Raw genomic sequence first — 23,804 nt, 5'->3', positions numbered from 1 at the left:
AATTATACTTTGGAGATTTATGTATAACCATCTGAGGTTATGGTTTTATTGATATAGTGCACAGGGCCCTAAGCTTGGAGTCATAAAGCCCCAAGTTTCAATCCTGCCTTAGATACTTACTAGCTATGTGACCTTGAGCAAGCCACTTAATTTCTCAATGCTTCATTTTTCATGTCTGTAAAATGGGGTGGACTCAATGATCTCTGAGGTCACTTCCAGCTCTAAATCTATGCTGTTGAGTCATTTTCATCCACGTCCAATTCTTCATGATCCCATTTGGGATTTTCTTGGCAAAGATACAAGAATGGTTTGTCATTTTCTTCTCCAGCTCATTTTACACATGAAGAAATTAAGGCAAACAGGATTAACTTTCTTGCCCAAAGATGAACCACTACTAAGGGTCTGAGATCAGATTTGAATCAAGAAAAATGAGTCTTCCTGATTCCAGACCCAGCACTCTATCTAATGCACCACCTTGATCCTATAATTATTTCTTGAAGTGTATTCTCTGGTTATTTCTAACACCATTTTTCTTACAACATCTACCCCTAAGTGTGAATCCAACTCCCCAACTAGAGTCTTTCATCAGCAGTCTGAAACCAGAAAGCCATCTTACTATCTATTGTTCCTGCCCACACCAATCCCAATAACCCATTTGAACTTATTCCATATATCCTACAACATGACTTCAGATATGTTGGATTTTTTCAGAACATACACACACACACACACATATATATATATATACACACACATATACTATATATATATATATATATATATATATATATATATATATATATATATATGCCTAATAGGCAGCTGATGGCACTTCGGATTGAGCACTGGCTGGGCCTGGAGTAAAAAAAAACCCTGAGTTCAAATCTGATCCCAAACACTTATGAGCTGTTTTGAGCCTGCCTCAGTTTCCTCAACTATAAAACAGGGATGATAAAAGCACCTATCTCCTAGGGGTATTGTGATGATTAAATGAAATAATATTTGTAAAGTGCTTAGGACCTGGCACAGAGTAGGTAGTACAAAAATGTTTATTCCCTTTCTTTCCCCCTAATGGAACCAGAATAAAAATTTTCTATAGATGGGGATAGGGAAAGGGGGGGGGGTGTCATTTAAAAGTACCTGATTAGCAGCCTTAAGTGCTCTAATTGGAATGGTAATAGTCAACATTTATATATTAATGCTAGTTGCTAGTAATAGTAGAAGGAGGAGGAGCAGCAGCAGTATAGTACTTGGAATTTTACAGACCCTTTTCACATTTTGTCTGATCCTCACAACAAGCCTTTCTGTTCATGTAATGTTATTCCCATTTCACAGATGAGGAAATGGTGATTTAGAAAAATAAAGTGATTTGCCCATTCATAATAGGATAGTGATAGTAGGAACCCAAGCCTTCTAACTCCTAACCCAGAGATCTTCCACCAAGGGAATATGATTTTATTATGAATGTTGGCAAGGGGCGAAGGAAACAAATGTCCCGCTCTGGAGGGGGTTTATAACAGTAGGATGAGAAGGAAAAAGAAATGAGAAAAAGCTCACCAAGGGCCAGAAGTAGTCTTTGATATCCCTCTCTATCCTTCTCTCCTTTTCCTTCCTTTTCTCTTTCTCCTCCTTCTTCTCTCCTTCCCTCCCTCCCCCCTCCCACATACACATAAATCCAAGTACACACACACACACACACACACACACGCACACACACAAACACACACACACACATATCATGGTCTTTCCCTTAGGCACAAGCAATCCTTATTCCACTAAAGTAGGACAACTGTATTTTCTGAGGTTTTAAAATATCCTGGTTAAGAAAAATTCATTGGGAGGATTAAACTGAGCTTTATGTCTTTGAAAATAAATAAATAGAAATGTTGGAAATGGCTAGGGCTCTCTCCTTCCTTCCCTTTAGGCACCCCCTACCCAAGGGAAACCATCTCCCTGATTGCCTATAAAACATGTGTGAGATTTGGATGGTGACGGAAACATCTGGAGCCATGTTACAGTATCTGGAATGAATCCAAAACTCAGCTATACTTCCAACATCTGTACTTCTCTCACTTATCAAAATTTCAACTTGCAAGTTTAGGGACCAGGAAAATATTTCAGAACATATGTCCACTAGTGGGAAAAAAAGAACTCAAAGCCCTTATCTCCATCAAGTACCCTCCCCATTCCCCTGTCTAAAACAAGATGGAAATTGAACTGAAGCAGTCTAAAGGCTTATTCTGCAAAGTCAAAGGAATTTAAAGGGAGAGCCCTGTAGCCTAAAGAGTGAAGAAGAAATATAATTTTTTGCCAAATTATCATGTTGTCTCCATTACACATAATGATAAAGCTATGAGAACTCAAAGAAGTCCAAAGCCAATTTCCTGTACCTCCTTTTCAACTTTTCCATACTCTAAGATGGGGAATGTTTGATCCCTGAGAACAAGGGGCAGTAAAGCAGAGGAGAAAAGAATAAAGAATGTTTTCTCCTCCCCTTCTCCTCTTCCCAGGGCTCATGTCCCTTCCATCTCAAGTGAGAGAGAGTTGCTATCTGGATGTGGCAAGAAAGTTGGCAGATGGTTTTAGCCCTAGGCAGAGTAGGCAGCTGCTGGAATGATGTAGTTTGAAGGATATCAGGAAAGCTCCCCAGCTTTACAATATCTCCCCCCACAGGCTTGTTGTTGCTGCTGCTGCCTGAAATTCCACCATCAACTATTCATTCCTCTGAATTAGAGTCATTTTTTTTTTTTTTTTTTACTAAAAACATAAACCCTGATTGGGATGGGCAATATTATATCTTATCAATCCTGAAAACCTTAATGGAAATAAGTCTTTAGACTTCCAGCTCAGATATGCCTGTCTTCTGCTTCTTTCCATGTAAATTCTTTTAAATTATAGATTCTTAATTTCTTTTGTGTCATGGGACCCTCTGGCAATCTGGTGAAATCAATGAACCCCTTCACAGGATAATGTTTTTAAATGCACATAATAAAATACAAAGAATTGCAAAGGAAATTCATATTGCAATACTAAATATATTAGGGGAAATGAAATATACTGAAATTAAATATTTCTTTAAAAGTTTATAGCTTTTAATAAGGTTACGAACTCCTGCACACCACAGAAGGGGACATAACAGAGTAGTTTTATTACTCCCTTGTTAAATCTATAAATATATTTTTTAAACTATACATAATAAGTTTATAGTTTCTTATACAATTTTCTTTCTTGTTCCTTATTCAATGAAATGTTTCTCTTGACTCCTAATAATTAAATTCATAATAATAAAATTTTGTTTAAGCCATCAGGAGAGGAATAAACCAGAGAAACCACTGGTTCATCCTTAAGAGAAAGCCACCTGAGCAGGAATTGTTTGATGTCACCCATATATTTTGCTCTGTGTCCATCTAGAACTCTCCAAACCAAGATATTCCTCTGGGATCTTGACTTCCACTTGGTCATGATCTTGGCTGACCACTTAAATCAGCTGTAGTGTTTCCAACATCTCCAAATTTGGTTGCTTATCTAGCTCAACATAACCCACAATGGTTCTTGCCTTAATTTTTAGCTTGTTGTTATTATTTCTGCAAACTATAAAGAGTTCATTCATTGACCAAAATTTAGTGATGTAAACTAACAAAATTTAAAATCAAATAAATTTCAAATAGAGAGGCAACGTGAAAGCTGATTTTGGAGTCGAAGAAACAGGTTCAAGTCTTCTTTGTGACATATAGGCAATGTATATCTGGGCAAATCACTTAAACTCTGAATTCTTTAAAACTCTAAATCTTAGGGAGGAAGGAGGAAAAGAAGGAAGGAAGGAAGGAAGGAAGGAAGGAAGGAAGGAAGGAAGGAAGGAAGGAAGGAAGGAAGGAAGGAAAGAAGGAAGGAAGGAAAGGAGAGAGGGAGAGAAGGCGAGAGAGAGGGAAGAAGAGAGAGAGGAAAAAAGGGAGAGAGGAAGGGAGGGAGAGAGAGAACGAGGGAGGGATATAGGGAGGGAATAAAGAAGCAAGGAAAGAAAGGAGCTATGACCTCCTGGGATCAGCATCTAGGCCCTGTTCAGTACTAAATATAAAGGCATTTTTTAAACATCAAAGAATTAGAAACAAAGCTGTGTCTATCACCTGGAGAATGGTTAAAAGAAAAACGTGAACCCTTTAGGTAATTGGAATGTTACTGCACCATAAGAAATAATGCATATAAAAAATTAAGAAAAGCATGGGGAAATAGAAAAAAGGATGAAGGAATGAATCAAGAAAACAATAGACACAAGGCAAAGGAAGATAACAAGCATTTATTAAGTGCTTATCAAGTGCTAAGCATTAGGGATACAAAGAAAAAAGGACAGAACCTGCCTTCAAAAAATTTACATTTTGTTGGAGGAAGACAACTCAAAAAGGGATCTGAAAAAGGAGGGGTTCATTGACTGCAACAGTATAAACTGAAACAAAACAATCAAGTTGAGAAAATATACCTCCCTCCCGCCTTTTCTTTGAGGAGACAGGAGATGGCAGGTGTGGAACATGACAAACGTTGACAGATATAATTGATGTGATACTTGCTTTTGCTGAGTTACTTTGTAAATATATTTTACTCATTAATAAAAGAGATACCTTGATGGTAAGAGAAGGAGGGTAATTAGGATATATATTGTTGAGCTATTTCAGCTATATCCAGCTCTCTGTGATCCCATTTGGGGTTTTTTGGGAAAAGATACAGGATTTGCCATTTTCTTCTCCAGCTCATTTTTACAGATGAGAAAACTGAGGCAAACATGGCAAAGTGACTTGTCTAAGGTCACAAAAGAACTCAGGTCTTCTTGACTCCAGGCCATGTGCTCTATCCTAGCTCCACCTAGCTGCTAAAGAATATATATAGTATGTATTATGTATGTGTATATATACACTTATATAATACATATGTATATTATATATAGTGTGTTATACACCCCAAAAAGAGAAAATATACATATATAAAGAGGACCAGAGACAAGATAATAATATAACTGTATTTTTATTGAATTTTTTATTTTTACATCCTACATATGTAGGTGATATAAAGAAAAGATGAGTTGCTGGGATGCTTCTTGTAGTTTCATAGACAGCAATAATAATCTCTAGCATTTATAAAGTGCTTAGGTATTCTATTAAGACCTCTACAATTACTATCTCATTTGGATCCTACCAACAGTCCTGGGAAGTGTGTGCTATTATCCCCAATTTACAAATGAGGACATTGAAGTGGGCAGAGGTGAAGTGACTTGAACAGGGCCAATGTCTTTTTTTTAAATTTTTCTGATTCTATGCCCAGGGCTTTCTGTGCATTATGGCACCCCCTAGTGCTGTAGGTACTGATTTAGAAGTGGAAGGGATCTTAAAGACGATGGAGCTCAACCCCCTTAATATACAGATGAAAAAAATGAGGCTGAAGGAGTTGATGTATCAGGGGCAGGCCCTCTGATGACAGAGCATTGGATCTTTCTAATGTGCACAAGCACTTTCAAATGAATGGCTGTCATTAGTATCACTGAACCAATTTTTGTGGAATTCACCTCCCTATGTTAGTTTTTTTTTTTTTTAACTATGTGTAATCAGTATGGATTTTGACAGTTCTCTCTAATGTGCCTTAAACATGGTTAAACTCACCTTATCATACCCTCCTCCGTTTCCTGCATCCATTGACATTTATTTATTGCTTTAAAATGCTCTAAAAATGTGACATATTACTCCAATCTCCTCCAAACCCTTGCAAAAAAAAATTCTCTTTTCCATCTGCTTGGGGTGTGTGTCCCTCTCTCCCACCTTCCAATGCAGCCAATCCTTGCTTTTGTAGGCATGGCTTATTGGGAAGCTCTGCTGCGATGGCTCTGTACTCAGCCTGGGTGGGGTGTCTACTGCCCCTGGCAGGAAGCCTGAAAGGGAGGCAGGCTGATGCCTGCCCTGTACTCTTCAGGGTTTCTCCCAGAAGGCCCTGACCAGGCACAGAGATTTCACATGAGCGCCAAATAGGGGCAATACACTGACTGGCTGACTGCCACTGGGTATAGCCCAATGTATTCCTTGAGGCAGGACTTCAGCTCAGCAAATCTGAGCAATCAGCAGGAGGTATGACTTCCTTTTCCCTTTTTCAGCCTTGTAGTGCTCCCCTTCCAACCCCATTCCTCACTCCTGCAGGAATCCAATGACAGAAATAACCTGACATTGGTGAGTGAGCACTGGACTTTGAGTCTCAAGATTTGGATTTAAGTTTACAGCCACAAGATCATTCAGTCACCTCATTTCTCTGAGTTTCAGTTTCCAGATTTCTGTTGTTATCGTTGGGTTACAGACGTCATGTCTGATTTTGTGGGCCCCAATTTGGGGTTTTCTTGGCAAAGATACTAAAAAGTTTGCCATTTCTTTCTCTAGCTCATTTTACAGATGAGGAAACTGAGGCAGGGAGGTAAAGGGATTTGCCTCGGGTCATGATGTTTGAACTCAGAGAGATGAGCCTTCCTGCCTTCCAGACTTCCTGACACTCTATCCACTTCACCACTTTACTACCTTTCCAAAGCTCTTCCATAAATTATAAGGAAAGTAGGGAATAAACTATAGCTCATTACATCAGAGCTATTACAAATGTAAGCTATGAAACCTGCTCCCAGGAAAAGAGCTGAAAATTCATTCACGCCAAAGCAGTCACATTTTATCCAAAAAAAAGCCTTAAATAAAAGAAATTCAGTGACCCATTCAACAAAGATTATTTGTCCCTTTTTTGAGAATATACCACATTCTATTTCTTGTTATAATTTTACTAAGTGCTACAATAAGAGTTCCAAGCCTAAGATCTATTTACCCATAATGGGAATGAGAGGCTGTCAAGAGCATATGAGAGCATTTGACAAATAACTATATTATCTTATTGAAATAAATTAGTCACTTTTTAATATCTTATTTGTATATACATGGTAAGCACTAGAAGTTCTTTCCCTTCACGGTGAATAGAGGGCTATGGGAAAGTTTACTGAAAGTCCAAAGGCATGTTGCCAACCAGAACATTTTGGGAAGCCTTGTGTTATGATTGGTTTTTAAATATATCTTTTATCTCCTACAACAATGAAGTCCCCCGAGAGCAATTTATTTTTGCTATAACCTCTCCTCTGCCCAGTACCCTAGCACTTGAAGTAATCATTCTTGAATAGATCTTGAATGTAATTTGTGGAGCTCTAGTCTCCTCCCAAAGTTTCTTTTATAGAGAGAGAGCTGGGATCTGAATTTTACAAATAACTCCATCCTCCATCAGCACTTCAGTAAGGTTTCCACTCCCTATACAACATCTTCTCAATATCCACTGCTTTTTCTCCTATTCCATTGGAGGCCTGGAAAGTGACACTAAATTCCTCCTTTAGGAAGGGTTTTATAGAGGGGCTGGGATCTGAACTTTCCAGTAATTCTTCATTCTCCATCAGCAGCTCTGCTTCATTTCAGCTTTACAGAACTGAAACAGGATAACACATCCTTAAGAGAGGTATCCTCTGATCTCCCCTTCTCACTCCCAATTTTCATATTCCTTATGTGTTATCTTCACCCATTAGATTGTAAGCTCCTTAAACGCACTGGCTTTTTTTTCTTAGTTGTATTCTCAATACTTAGCACAGCAGGTTCTTAGAAATGTTTATTGAATTGAGGACAATAATTAGTGTCAAGAGTTCTGCATTTGATTTGGAGTCTGAGGATCTGAGGTCAGATCCAAAGATGAATAAGGCAAAGTCCTTAAATTCTAGAAGTCTATGGTCTTTAAAGGGAGAATTAAGTATATAAATCTGCTTCTAATCTTTATTAGAGTAGAAAGGAAAGTAGGCTGGATTTGTAGATAGCGACTCAGGTTCAGAAGCCAGTCGGGTAGGTAGGAGAGGTATTTTGCTAAGTAGAGATCTCAGTGCTCCCATTAACTCAATGAATGATTTTGGGAAAGTCATTTCATTTCTCTGAGACATAATGTTTTCATTTAAAATGGAGGGTTAGATATATTGGATTACTTACTGTCTAGGGGAGGGAGTGGGGGAAAGGAAGGGAAAAAAATTAGGAACACAAAGTTTTGCAAGGATAAATGTTAAAAACTATCTGTGCATATGTTTTGAAAATAAAAAAGTTTTTTTTAAAAAAATAAAGTATTCAAACTTCCAAAAAATAAAAAATAAAATGAGGGATTAGGACAGATTTTTTCCCCAAGTCTTTTCTGTAGACGAGGAAGGAAGGAAACACACATTTATTAGATGCCTACTATGTGCCATACACTGTACCACATACTTTTAAAATATCCCATTTAGCCCTTACAGCAACCTTGGAAAGTAGATGCTATTATTGTCTCCATTTTATAGTTATGGAAACTAAGATCCAATTGCCAATTCAGGGTCACAAAACAGATGTCTGAGGTAAAATTTGAACTCAAGTTTTCCTGATTCTCTGCAGTACAATGCGCTATCCATTGTGCTGATAATCTTTATGCTTCTAAATATCTGTCCTACACACCTCAAATGTGTGTATTTGAGTTGGAGGCTCTTTTGTCTGTATGAGGGAAGGACAGTGAAAGCCCTTGAATATACTTCAATTTCTGACACTATTCACCTTGAATAGTATCTTGAATCATCTTGAACTTGTCATTTCTCTATCTTCCCCCCAGTTTCTTTCTCTCCCCCAACTCCTCTCTCTTCCCTAGGATATGCACATTTTTCCCGATTCAATCAATAGCAAGTTGGGTGAAAAAGAAGGGATCAGGCAGCCTCCCCTCCTACTGGACAGATTGGGGAGTTTCCTGAAGCCCTGAGGATGGGGGGGGGGTAGTCAGGACACTTGGCTTTATATAGGAGGTGGGGTTGGATGCATAATAAGGTCAAAGGAGGTGTCAGGACGTTCCAGGACTGAATGAACCTTTTCTGAAAGATTCATTATTTGCAGCCCAAGTAAGGAGAACATTTATTTGCCTTAGACAGAAGGGGCATAGGGAAGGGGAGGAGTGGAAGTGGCTGCTATTCTCTTTGCTCACCACACGTGGGCAAAGCAGGACAGCAAAGGCAGAGATTCCAGATCAGATATGAAAAGAAAAAGAGGAAAATACTTCTACCCAAAGGATAAAAGAATGCCCTTTTTTCAACTCTCCCATTGAAACTGTTTTCATCCTTCCAACTTCTGCTTGCAGGGTCACCTGTGGGCATTATAATGTTTGATATGTGTGCTCATGTGCCTTTGTTCATCTTATTCCCCTTCACTGTCTCTTAAAATGCCCTAGTCTCTCCTTCCAGGCCTAATGAAATCATGTGGTAATTGTCCTCATCCTCAACAGAGCTGGAAAAGGAAGTTAGAGGGCATCTAAGGCCTCTTCCAAATCTAAATCTACTGTTATATGATAATTATTGATAATTTTGTGTTTTAAGATTTATAAATCACTTAATTCTTGTCTATTATCTCCTTTGAGATGCACAGTAGCTTGTGAGAAACTTGTGATATTGTACTCATTTTGCAAATGAGGAAACTGAGTCTTTGTGATGTCATTTGCTCAAGGACACAGGGAATGATAGAATGGAAGATTCTTAATTTAGGTCTTCTAATTTCAAGAGTGATGTCTATCCTTTCTCTCAGGAAAACCTGATCCAAAGACTGGTTGTCCCAAATCAAATCCCAGCTCTAAATAAGCTTGAGATTTCCTTTCCTAACTCTGTATGTTAATTATTGCCTAGACCAGGGGTCCTCAAACTATGGCCCACGGGCCAGATGTGGTAGCTGAGGATGATTATCCCCCTTACCCAGGGCTATGAAGTTTCTTTATTTAAAGGCCCACAAAACAAAGTTTTTGTTTTTACTATAGTCCAGCCCTCCAACAGTCTGAGGGACAGTGAACTGGCCCCCTATTTAAAAAGTTTGAGGACCCCTGGCCCTAGACTATATGGTTTAGTCATTTCATAATTTAAGACAATAAACTATAGAGCTGAAGGGAACTTTACAGATAGTCAAATTAAGCTGGTAATTCTTAACCTAAGGTCCATGGACCCCCAAAGAGTTTGTGAATAGATTTAAGAAAAATTTATGACTTGCAAACGAAAAAATACATCTTTATTTGCATTCACTTCCAAGTGAAATTTAACATTTATCCTTCAGTTATTGAAGAACATTATTTTATGTTTTTTACACTTTAACAATTCTCTTACCTCATAACTTAGTTTAAAGTCTGATATTGCTTAATCTTAATTTCCCCCCTGGTTTCTTTGGAGTTCCTGACCTTTTGCTCATCCAGATGAAATTTGTTGTTTTTTTTCTAACTCAGAAATTCTTTTTAGTAATTTAATTAGGATGACATTGAATAATGATTAAGTAAAATTATAATTTTAAAAATTATACTGACTTTACCTACTCAAGAACAATAAATATTATTTTAATTATTTAGGGAAAAAAAAGAACATAAGATAAAGGAAAAGTTCATGGGCTTCACCAGACTGCCAGAGTTCCATGACACAGAGTCAAGTCAACAAGCATCTATTAAGTATCTACTAGGTCCCAGGCATTGTATTAAGCTCTGGGGATACAAAAAAGAAAAATAGTTCCTCCTCTCACAATCACAAGGAGCTCAAAATCTAATAGGGAAGGCAATATGTCAATAGCCTTACAGAATTAAAATACATACAGATAATCTTAGAGATGACACATTAGAAATAAAGGGAATTGGAAAAGATTTCCAGTAAAAGGTAAGATTTTAGAAATAATTTTAAGAAAGACAGAGAAGCCAGGAGACAGTGAAGAATAAGGAGAAAATTCCAGACTTGGGAGCCAGCCAATGAAAATGTATTGAGTCAGAAAATTGAGTGTGCCATGTGGGGAACAGCACTGGACCGCAGTGTCACCTAATTTCAGAGCACATTGCCCTGAAAATCCAATACTTCTAGTTTCCAGACAGAAAATAAGGCACATGGTAGGCATATGACATGCCCAAGGTCACATAAGTACTTGTTGGCTGAGCCAAGATTTAAACTTATGTCCTCTCTATCCAAATCCATCATTCTTCCTATTGTATCCAATTTTCCTCTGTATGATAGTTTCTCATTGTGCTCTATTTCTTATTTCAACCTTATTTCCCCATCGAGACTTGAGTCCCTTTTATTTCTTTCAGGACAGGACTCTCTCTTCTACTCTATTTCTCCTACCTGCCTCATGCAATGTAGGGCACATAGGACAGACTTACTACAAGAGAACTGCAAGGTAAAGACTTGCTACTGACTAAAATGAAGAGAAAAAGATATGGAAAACAGATGCTGGCACTGCCCTCTCTGGTTTCCTGTCATCCAGGGATTAGTGAGACACACAATTAAGGTCGACGTAATCCTACCAAACATCTCGGGGCTTGCATGCTTTAAAGAATCTCTCTGGGCTTTGGTTTCCTCATCTGTAAAATGAGAGCTTTGGACTAAGGTGATATTAAAGGGCCCTCCCAGCTCCAATTCAAGTTAACATATCCAACAAACAAATGTGCACTGAGCTCAAAATTTCCAGGGCTTCTATGAGGCACATTGGATAGAGTTCTAAGTTTGGAATCAATAATATCGAAATTCAAATCCTACCTCAGACTTTTGCTATTGCTGAGGGCTCACAATGTCACTTAATCTCTCTCTCAACTTCTCAATTTATAAAATGGAAATGATCACAGCATTTACCTCATGGTGTTGTTTTGAGGATCAGATAATATATGCAAAATACTTTTTAAGCCTAATAAATTATATAAGTGTGATGATAATGATGTTGATGATGATGAGGAGGAGGATATGAGGTGCATCAGAGTAAAGAGTCAAGAAGGATTCCAGTTTCCGCCCATTCTTGAGAAACTGCCTTTTCTAGCACTCTTCTATCAAAAATCTTGGTCCTTTACCTTTGATGGATTAGCATATGGCATGGTTTTGGTTTTGTGTTTGTGTTTTCAAGAGAATAACCATCTTAAATTTTTAATAGTATTTTGGTTTTCCCCAGTTACATGCAGAGCATTTTAATATTCCTGTTTTTAAATTTTGAGTTCCAAATTTTCTCCTTCCCTCCTATGTCTCACCTCTCCCTGAGATAAGCAATTTAATATAGGTGAAATATGTGCAATCATATAAAATATATTTTCATATTAGTCATGTTGTGAAAGAAGAAACAGGTCAAAGTAGAAAAAACATGAAAAAAGTGAAAATGGTATATTTTAATCTGCATTTAGATCTTATCAATTCTTTCTCTAGATATAGATAACATTTTTTTTGGTAGATAGAATTTTTCATCATGAATCCTGTGGAATTGTATTGCAGAGAACAGTTAAGTCATTCACAGGTGATCATCATGTATAATATTCTCCTGGTCTGTTTGCTTTACTTTACATCATTCTGTGAATCCAGGTTTTTCTAAAATTAGGATGGCGTGGATTTTTAATCCCTTCACCACTGTGATTGCTTTCTTTTTGACATACCAGTTTATCAATGACCCTCAAAGAATGTGGCAACCAAACTCAATATAATAATCCATATGTTGAAGAAAGGTCCAAATGGGCTTTCCTAATTTTTCCTAGGTTATTGATGAAAGAAATTTTGGATTTATAATTAACAAATTCCTTTCAAAGTCCAAATTATAATCATCCTTACCTGTTTTCTAGAGAAAGTTTGTTTTGTTTTATTTTAAGGAGAAAAAAAACTTCCAAACCCTTTTCAACATTCTCTTTTTCTAGCACCCCAATTTCACTTACCAAGCATCAGACTCTGCAAATTTGCATCTTGATTGCTGTGCCATGGTCTTCTGCCTTTTATTTTGAACATGTGTCTTTTCTATTTTAGAAGGGTCCAGCTGGACAGCAGCTCAGCAGCCACAAAGAAGGCAAATGACAAATGACTGACAGTCATTTGTGAGTATGTTTGTGTTGAGTGGGGTGGGAAAAGGGGGTTAGGGAAAGGAGATAGCAAGAGAAAACCAAAAGCTATCAAAAGACCCAAGAATATCTGGGAAGTGGGCAGTCAGTAAGTATGTGGTTCCTGGGTGAGCCAAATAGTCCTAGCTTGTGAATGCATTAAATTCAGCTGACAACCAGGTCCACCTCTTAAATGGTATATGGGTTGGAGGTAGAAGTACCTTGATTGTGGCCTAGTAAAAAACTAGAGACAGAGTGAAAAACTACCTTGACATACTAGCAGAAGTGGGCCCTTCAGAAGGAAGATTTGAAGGAGAAATTTGGGCCAGAAGCCCTACTAAATTCTGTGATCAGTCCATAACCAAGACTATTCCTCTGAGGGAAGTGCAGTATGAGAAAATCTTGAATTCTAAGATTTTTTTAAAATTTTAAATATTTAAAAATCTTGAAGTGATATTATATAAATGCAAATATGTGTGTATTATATATAGAATGTATAGGTATATGTGTACATACACACATATACATATCTTGTGAATTAACATTATTATTGTTGTTGTTGTTATTCATGGATAGATGGGAGACATCTTATTTTATGCTTAGAAAATATAACAACAGAAATCATCCTATTCAACAACTCTCTGCCAATGAATATCAGATAAAAAATAAAATAAGAGATAAATCTCACCCATTTTCCATGGTGATAGAGGAGACCCAGCATCCAAGTGGATGGTGAAGCCCACTAAATCTTCCTTTTTGCATCCGGTGTAGTGCTGATTACATCAGATCCTAAAATATTATTTCAGAACTTCCTTAAAGAGATCTGTAATCATTTATTTACTTGGTCTGTCCATTCTCATAGAGAACAACAAATGAATGTGTCCAATACCTATATTTCAACATTTAATTGGATGGACACTCTTTTGAGTTTATTTAACAGTGAATACATATATGTGTGTATGTATATGAATATGGAATTGGGTTTCTGTATATATATATATATATATATACACAGTAAAATACATAATTTAATATATATATAATTGAATGTGTATATATGTGTCTGCATATATTAAGTTTATATATATGTGTATGTATGTGTGCACATATATATATATACACACACAGTGTTTATTTATAGAGTACATATATTGTTTGTGTATATATTATATATGTGGTATGTTTATATATGAGTATATATATTTTTTGCATACATACTGTGCATGTACTGTGTGTACATACTCTGTATTTGTATATATTGCATATGTGTATGTAAATGCATGTATACAGTACATATATGTGCATGTAAATATACATGGCAAAAAATCTTAGATAGATAGTAAACTAATCCCAGAGTTGATCTTTTAAGACCTTTTGCTAACCCCAAACTTCTCATGGAAGCAAATTCTCAGTGTTTTTATCAGCTATTTTATCAGTGTGTGTGTTGTATATTTCTCTATATAAAATACACACACACACATATATATATATAAATAAGTGTATGTATATATGTCTTGATATACACATACATACACACTATACATATCGCAACAAGACACAGAATCTTGGGACAATACTACCTCCAAGAATGACAAATTAATGTCCCATAGAGGAATGTGGAGAAGAAGCACATAGTAGATGTGATCAGATTACAACATACAGTCAATAAAGAACACTAAAGGGGAACAGGTGCAAAGGCTGTCAACAAAGAGTTCCATGATGAAAAAATAAGATGGACTGCAAGGGCAGCAGACTCAGGGAGGACAGACCATAGTGTTTCACTGGTCACCCTTAAGATGTCAGGAAAACAAGAAGAAGGCCTACAGAAGACCATGAGGTCCTTGAAAGAAGAAACTCTTTTGCCCTTTTTAAATATTTTCAAAACTTAGCATCTTGACTAGCACACTGGTAACTTAATAAATGCTTTCTGACTTACCCAGGGAAATCAGAGATTCTTGAACCTTTGAAGTAATAAAAGTTTCCATTCATATTGTATTTTGTGATTAGAAACAACAATCCTGTGAGGTATTATTATAGTGCAAGTATTATTATCCTTGTTTTTTGTTGTTTTGGATTAGAAAATCTGATGTCATTTACATAGAAAACTCCAATGAAGAAACACCCTCTATCAATGTAGATCAACACCTATTCTGCAACTTATCTTCTTAGAAAATTGCTTTCATTTCTATGCATATGATGAAAAGGAAACACTGTTGGTTTATTGCCCAACATCACCCTGTTCCTAAATGGTAGAATCTTAATTTAATGCACCCAGGTCTTCTGTTTCCTTTATATAACTTTGTCTTTCCATAAAAGCTAATTCAGAAGAAGCGGGGGATCAAGAAGACATAAATCTTGTAAATGCAAAGAGCCAAAAAAAAAAAAAAAAAACAAGAAAAAGCCTCAACAGTTTTTCACCATATCACCTCCTAGTGAAGATGGACATAATAGCAGACTAATGGCACTGAAAGAATGCAGTGACATTTTTTTCACCTCCATCATTATTCTCTGAGATCAGCTAAAATCAGATAATTAGAATGCCCTGTTTGACTGAACTAAAAAGCCAAACTAGGATAGAGCAGGAAATAATGTAAAAGGTTTTTGTTTTGTTTTGTTTTTTAAAAGCTGGAGGTCTGAAAACTAGCTTGGCTTAATGACATATATTCTAAAGGCACTTAGGAAATTGGCAGATGTTGGGCCAGAGCCATTAGGCATTATGCTTTTAAACTCACTGAGGACTGGAGACTCCCTGAGGCTTGGGAAAGGGCAAGTGGAGAGCCAGTCTTTCAACCAGGGAAAAGAGTGACCTCCGGAATTACAAACCCAGCAGCTTAACATCCATTCATGGGAAGCTACTGGAACAAATCCTCAGACAATCAATTTGCAACCCCCTGGAAGAGAGCAAGAGGCTGAGAAGCTCCTGACATGGTTTGAGGAAAAGCAGATCATGACAGACTAAGTTCATCTTCATATGGTTTCTCTACAACCTGCTTAGAAGTTACTCTCAAGCTATTTCATGTGTGTTTGGCTTCCCTCCTTCAAGTATAGGGTCTTTTAAGACCCACCTCTGTCATAAAGTTTTCAACAAACACTCCAGCTCACATTGATATCTCTCTGCTCTCATTTCCTGTCATGTTTAACATCAACACCATTCAATAGACCAGTTCCATTTTCTCCAGGAGTTCAGAGGCCCTCAAGTTGAACCAATTCGACATTACAAATCCCCCCTATAGCATCTTAACACTCATCCAGCCTTGAGTTGAGGGCCTTCAGGAAGGTCTATACCTAATTAGGCCATCTCCTAAAGCTGATTATTCTAATTGTTAAGAGGAGTTATCTTATAAGGAGTTTAAATCTCCTTCTCTGCACCTTCTATCCCTTGGACCAAGAACATGTGACTTTGTGGAACTAATTAACTAATTCTAGCTTGTTTGTTTTAATGAAAACAAGAAAAGAAACAACAGTAGCATGCAATAAAATGGTCCTGTAAGGATAGCAGACCCAGAATGAGCTGGGATAAATGCTAAGGATAACTAAAAGGGGCTCTTTAAACCTTGTTAAAAGTAAGGAAAATAAAAAAGGGATTGAAAAACTGCTTGAGGTGAATGGGATGACTAGCAAGTTATTTAAAATCGCTTTTAAAGTAGAAATAATAATACCTATACTACCTTAGTTCATAGGTATGCTATGATTAAAAAGTATTTCATATACCTTCAGCTCCAATAAACCAATAAATCTATGTCCTTTGATGTGACCATTCTCTCCAAGAATGTAGATCCTAACTTAGCCATGCCTGGGTACCCGTAAGAATCTTTGCCCATGTCTGCCTACAAACCCACCATCAATTAATGTCCCTTCCTCTCATTTTCTTGATATTGCATGGATATCTTGAGTGTCCATGACCCCTTGCTCTCTAAGCATGCTCAACTGAATCTTATGTGAGAAATGGTCATTTACCAATGCTTTGTTTTTCCCATCATAATGTTACCTGATCTACTCCAAGCTGACCTTGCTACTACCACTTCTGAGATTCAAACTTGGATTGTAGTAAACTATGATTTCCATGTGAAACAAGAATGGGATATGGGAGCCCCCCCCAAAAAAGCTAAATGAAGCAAAACTGTAGGAAAAGAAGTATAATGGGGGCAGCTAAGTGGTACAGTAGAAAGAGCACTAGCCCTGAAGTCAGGAGGACCTGAGTTCAAATCTGACCTCAGACACTTAACAAATACTAGCTATGTGACCCAGGTAAATCACTTAACCTTAATTGCCTCAGCAAAAAAAGAAAAAAAGTGGGATATTAGGCTCAGTCTTAGGTGACATATTTTAGGAAGTGTATTGATAAACTAGAGAGCAAACAAGAAGACAAACAAGATGATAACTGGAAAAGACATTAGAGGGAATCTAGTCCAATATATTCAGTTTACAGATAAGAAAACTGAGGTTCAAAGAGTTTAAAAAGACTTGTCCAAGATCACATAGGTAGCATGTTGCTAGAATGAGTCTTCTAAATTTAAATCCAAAACTCTTCCATTATCCCCCATTGTCTCTCAAATATGGGGGCTTGGGACAGAGTAAAGAGCTTTCTTCAAGTATTTAAACTCTTTCACATGGAAGAAGGAATAGAATTATTCTCCTAGTCCCCAGCAATGGAAGTTACAAAAAGGCAAATTACAGCTTGTTTTAAGGAAAGTTCCCAACAATTAGAGTTACATAAAAGTGAAATGGACTGTTTTGGGTTTTCCTCACTGAAGATTTGCAAGGAATGGAGAGATGACTACTTTTCAAGTATGTCTTGCAAGATCCAATAGGTAGATTTTGAGATCCCCTTCTAGCTTGAGTTTCTATGATTTTGCATCAAAACTTTCTGGATCAGTGAGTGATGGTTTATCTCAACTATCTCCTCATCTGCTCCTGAGATCCTGCCCAGCATGCCAAATTGGTCTGGGCTGTTCTCCAATGCCCATGCCAACATTATCTTCTTGCCAAGTTCAAAAAGTACCAATTTTTATGGTAAGAAAGAGATTGGAATTTCTGGGGCATATATCAGACCAATGGGGAGTATAAAAGAATGTATCACATTAAGTGAAAATTGTAGAAATGTTAGAGAACCTCGTTTAGGCAAAGGACAAGGAATAACTCATCAGTTTTGTGGGATGTTATTGTCACCTCTTCCCCACGTTTTCTATTTTAATAGAGCTTCTCACAGACCTACTGAAATATTTCCGAGGAATTCCTAATACTACAGTGGGAGATGATTTCACCAATAATTCTTCCCCTGTTTTGTTCTAGCCAGATCATCCTAAGCATTTCATTGAAGAGAACAATGCCATCTATCCATCATTACACTGGGGATCATCTCCATATATAGAGAGGGTTGGAACTCTGAAAAGGTGTACTTGAATCCAGAACAGCAGAGTTGTTAAGGCTAAATACCTACTCAATGTGATATAATGGTTCTATAAACATATACTTAGATGATCTGATGATGTGGTGACTCTCCTCAAGATTGGTGGTGTGGTGAGGTAATTGTAGGGAAGGATTGGAGGGCTAATGGAGAGAGTCAGAGTCTCTCTGCAGCGCTTGCTCAGCAGGGAAGACTTCAGGCTCCAGACTCAGAGTCCAGGATCCATTTTTGATGAGCCATGTGACAGCTTATCTGCCTCCTTTATTTCTCCTCCTAAAGACAAAGGACTTTGACTGATCCTGAGGCCCTCCAGAGACCTAGCCTGGACATTATACATATAGATTTATAATTCTTTACCCTATGTGTCTTTCTCTTATGAAGATAACCATGGCATAAAAGAACTAAATTTTATGAGAAAACTAATTACTTTTTTAAAAGTCAATATTAGGACATGGAAGCATCATCTTAAAGCAATTAAGTGATGAAATGGATTGAGTGCCAGACTTGAAGTTAGGAAGACTCATTTCCTTGAATTTAAATCTGACTTCAGGTAAGTATTGGCTTCATGACCCTAGAAAAGTCACTTACCCCTGCTTACCTCAGTTTCCTTATCTAATATTTTATTTTATAAAATATTTTATAGATATAAAGATATAAATATATCTTATATTTCCTTGAGCTGAAGAAGGAAATGGAAAATCACTTTGTCCAAAAAAAAAACCCAAATGTAGTCCCAAACAGTTGGACATGACTGAAAAATGACTGAGCAACATCAAAAGTAGCATCTTAGAGGATTCTGGGAAGATGGAGTAGGTTGGTAAATTTCAAGCTTTTGCAATTTCTCCCACAATAGAGCAAATTTGCACCTCAGAACAAATTTAGCCTCTTGAAAAATCAAAAAGACTTGGAGAAGAACAGGGGTCTCCTTGATAGCTCTAGAAGATCTGAAGAAAGACCTAAGGCTGGGGATTAACTTGTGTGAAGTGCAAATACACATTGGGCTAACTCTGCAGAAACATCAAATGGTGACCCATTGGGATAGCTGAGTGTGGTTGGAGCCTCAGCAGGAACCACAAAGACTTTCTCTCTTGGAATGTTTGTTGAGTAGGAGTCTAAGAAGTAGTCAAGTAAGCAGACCAAAAAAAAAAAAAAAAAAAAAAGCTTCTACCCCAAGGAGTAATGTGAAATAGTTCTCTGAAGAATGAGAATTTATAGAAGAATTCAAAAAAAAAATTAAATGAGAAACATTGAGGAAAAACTAAAAAGAAAAATAAAAACCATCCAAGGAAAACAAAATTATGAAAAAAAGTTAACCAACTAGAAAAGGAAGTATAGAGTCTCAAAGATAAAAATAACTCTTTGAAAATTAGAATTGGGCAAGCAGAAACCAATGAAGCTATGAGAGACCAAGAAATAACAAAACAGATTGTAAAGAATGAGAAAATCTTATAAGAAAAATGACAGATCTGGAGAACAGATCAAGAAGAGAAACTAAGAATAATTCAACTGCCAGAAAGTTCTGATCAAAAAGAGAACCTTGACACAATAAGATAGGAAACAATCTCAGAAAATTGTCCTGGAGTAATAGAACATGAGATTAACATAGAAATAGAGAAATCCACTGATCACCATCTCAAAGAGATTCTTTGAGGAAAACACACAGAAATATTATTGCCAAATTTCAAAACCCCCAGATCAAAGAGAAAATTTTGCAAGAAACAAGAAAAAAACAATTCAATTATGCTAGAGTTACAATTAAAATGGTACAAGATTTAGCAACAGCTACGATAAAAAACTACGGTCCTGGAATCTATCTACCAACAATCAAAAGAGCTAGGCCTGTGGCCAAAAATATCATATTTGTCAAAACTATCTATAATTTTGAATAAGAAAAAAATGGATATTCAACAAACTTGCAGATTTTCCAGACTTTCTATCAATGAAACCTGAACTTAACAGAAAATTTAACACATAAGAGTCAATATGAAAGATCAATTTTAAGGAACTTATATGGACAAATTGTTTAAACATGGACAAGTTATTTATGTTTTTATATATGTATATTATATGTTTAAGATTCACATCAACAATAGGATAGTTCAAAAGAAAGACTGATTAGAATTAAGATAAAAATAGTAATCATGTTACACAAATGAGGAGGAATAGGCACAAAGGTATTAGAGGGAGTAGAAGGCTTGTAGTTCTGAAAACCTACTCACATCAAGAATGGGTTCAATAGGTAACATTACATATATACCATGAAGGGTATAGTATCCTTCAAAATCTATAAAGAAATAATGGGAGGAGGGATAGGCAGATGGGAAAGCAAAAGGTGAAAGAAGACAAGGGGGAAATCCTTGGTTGGGGGGAGGTTAAGTAATAGCAATGCAAATTGTGGAGAAGAATTTAATTAAAGAGCCAGCAGGGATAAGAAAGACATATGTGTTTCTGGGGTATGTGTGGACATGAGTGTGTGCATTTATGTATATATCTACATATGTATACATAAATATATCTTTTTTTAACTGTAGCTTGCTTGGGGATGGTAGGAGCAATGAAAGGGAGAAAAAAAGAATAAAGTACACAGCAGAACCAAAGAATGATTTGCAAGGAAGTAAAGAAAAAATGGATATTCATTAATATAATTTTTTCTAATATATATATTTTTTGATCTGATAATTTATTGTTATATGTTTTTAATCCTTCCAGATGTTCTGCTGGGCACATGACAATGTTGTCTTTTGTTTTGCTTTATTTTGATTTCTATTTCTTTTCTGTTTTTCTACTCTGTTTTTTCAAATAAAATAATTTTTTTTTAAAGTACCATGTTTCTGGGAAATTAAATCAGTTCATCCAAAGAAAACTTCAAAACTATTCCAATAAGATGGAGTAGTACCCTCTCATTACTTTTCATGATCTCAACATATGTTGGGTCCACCTAGCTCCAGAACATCATATCTAGAGGGCAGAGGTGCCATTATAAAAAATATGAATTTATATGCTTGGCAAATCGGCTCCCCCACAAAAAAATAGTTAGAAAGATATAGCATTTATTAAGCACCTGTGCAACAGTCATTGTGCTAATTGCTGGGATTACAAATATAGGCAAGGAAAATATTCTCAACTTAAGACATTTATGTTCTCATACCTAATGAAAGACATCCTTAAAAGAACTAAAAAGGGGAAGGTGGCTTGCCAGAAAGGCATGAGAAGTTCAGGAAGTAACATGAAGGCTTAGGCCCTAGCAAGAGAAAGCAAAAGCTAAACTATGAGAGCAAGAGCTTACAAGTAGGGAGGAGGTAGGGGTAATAAGCCCTCTTGAAGACTACAAATATTTGAACAATTCAAGCTAATCAACAGCAAGTCCAAGGAGTCTAAACCTCAGCCCATTTATCCATATTATAAGCTAGCATGATGGATGACAGAGAAAAATCAGATTTTTGTTTTTCCTCTTTGAACTAGGAAAAAGAACCCCCCAAAATTAGAAAATCGGTACTGAATATGTGAAGAAAGAGTAAGGAAATATTTAGCTGTCCTCAATGAGTTCAAGTCATCATATCTACAATTAACTGCATTCAATTATGAGAAAAACTACCTTATTAGAAGCATAGTATCCAGGAAAAAGAAATGGCCTTACTGTACTTTTCCCTGAACACTCTATGACACAAAGAATTTATGGATATGACATCTTGTTCCCTATTGGTGACTTTTAAGATCAGTGACCTGGCTATGAAGACCAGAAAACTATAGTAAAAATAGGGATTTGCAAGTGTTATTTTTATTAGGAGGAAGATGATAGATTCCTAGGCCAATGTGCTTAATTTTGATTCCTGGCTACAACAAACAGGGAAGGGAGGAACCTTTTAAGTAGAGTTATCAAAAAGTGGAACAGACTGCCCCAGGAAGCACTGGGCTCTCCATCACTGAGAGTCTTCAAAAAGAAGTTGGATGATCTGGGCAATGAAAAACAAGATCTGTTAAATTATTTCCTAATTTCCCCCTTGTTAATGGTTTAGGGGATGAAATAATTCTTATTTCAATTCCTGCCTCAACTGTGACATATTAGAAGGAAAGGAAAGAGTGTTTTATTTTGAAGTTTCTTGAAATGTATTAGAGGAAGATATGTTATTCTAGAGGAGAAAACAATCCAGCTTTTCTTGGTTCGGCACTGACATTAGAGCCCGGGGGAAGTTAACTGAGCTCTTCTGAGGGAGTTAATAGGAAATCGAATCTCACAAACCTGACTACTAAATAACATACACCATCCAACCTCTTCACCTTGGTCCTCAGGATCCTTCCCTTGGTCTTTCTATTAAATTATGAATCCCTGAGGGTAATTATCCTATCCTGTTTATTATTATACTCCCCCAACTCTAGCACCTGGAACAATGCTCTGTACATAATAGGTGCTTAATAAATTTGGTAGACTATTTAATGAGCATTCAATCTCCTTTCATTTTACTTCCTTCATCACAAACTCTACTCCATAAACAATCACATAGTCTTCTTTTCAGAGGTATCTCCTTCCCTGTCTTGAACATCTTACTCAAGATTATCTTCCCCCAGGAAACTTTTCAAAACTAGCCAGCGTTCTGGTCAAATCAGCATGTTCCAATTATAAGTGATTTTGCAGATCAGGAGTAGGTATTAGATGATGAAAGAATGGTGATTACATTGACCTTATTGTAGCTAATATTCCAGGAAAAAAAGAACATTTCCTAGGAGTTAGAAGCACTTAGGGAAACCCACAAAATAAAAAAAAATCTAAGTTCATTAACTTTTGACTCTATCTACAATGACCTAGGTAGGCATTAATAAAAGTTTATTGGGTAACAGACCTTTGCTCATCCTTACATAAACAATTTATATTATAATTAGTTGTTTTGTATTTCTGTTCCATGCTTTATGGTTTTCCCTGTATGGGGTCCCTGTGTCCCCTTTTACATTAAGAATTGATCAGTAAATCAAAATGATGCATCTTTCCTCTGAATTCTTCTAATGAATAACTTTCCTTACTAAGTATATGTGTATTTTGCATACTGATGTGAGGCTACAAATGAATATGATTAGTATGAAGCAAAAAGCATTTAGAACAAGGAAAACCTTTGTTGTATCAGCAAGCCTTCTGATTAAGCCTATGAATCCCTTCTCAGCATATAGTTTTCAACATTCCCTTTTGTAAAACCTTGTGTTCCAAATTTTCTCCCTCTTTTTCCTCCTTCCTCCTCCCCAAGACACCAAGTAATACAGTATAGGTTAAATATGTGCAATTCTTCTAACCATATTTTCATATTCATCACAGCATAATGTTTTTAAATTAATAAAATAAAATGTGTGCAATTACTAACAAAACCAGTTATACACACACACACACACACACACACACACACACACACACTCACACACACACAATTATAAAAAAAAATAGGTCTATGAATTCCCTGATATAGAGGATGCTGACATGAGAATAAATGACTTATAACTCATCTAAGACCTAGAATTT

The sequence above is a fragment of the Sarcophilus harrisii genome, chromosome 4 (genome assembly GCF_902635505.1).
Source record: "Sarcophilus harrisii chromosome 4, mSarHar1.11, whole genome shotgun sequence".
Classification (NCBI taxonomy): domain Eukaryota; kingdom Metazoa; phylum Chordata; class Mammalia; order Dasyuromorphia; family Dasyuridae; genus Sarcophilus; species Sarcophilus harrisii.
Note: the sequence above shows the minus strand (reverse complement) of the source record.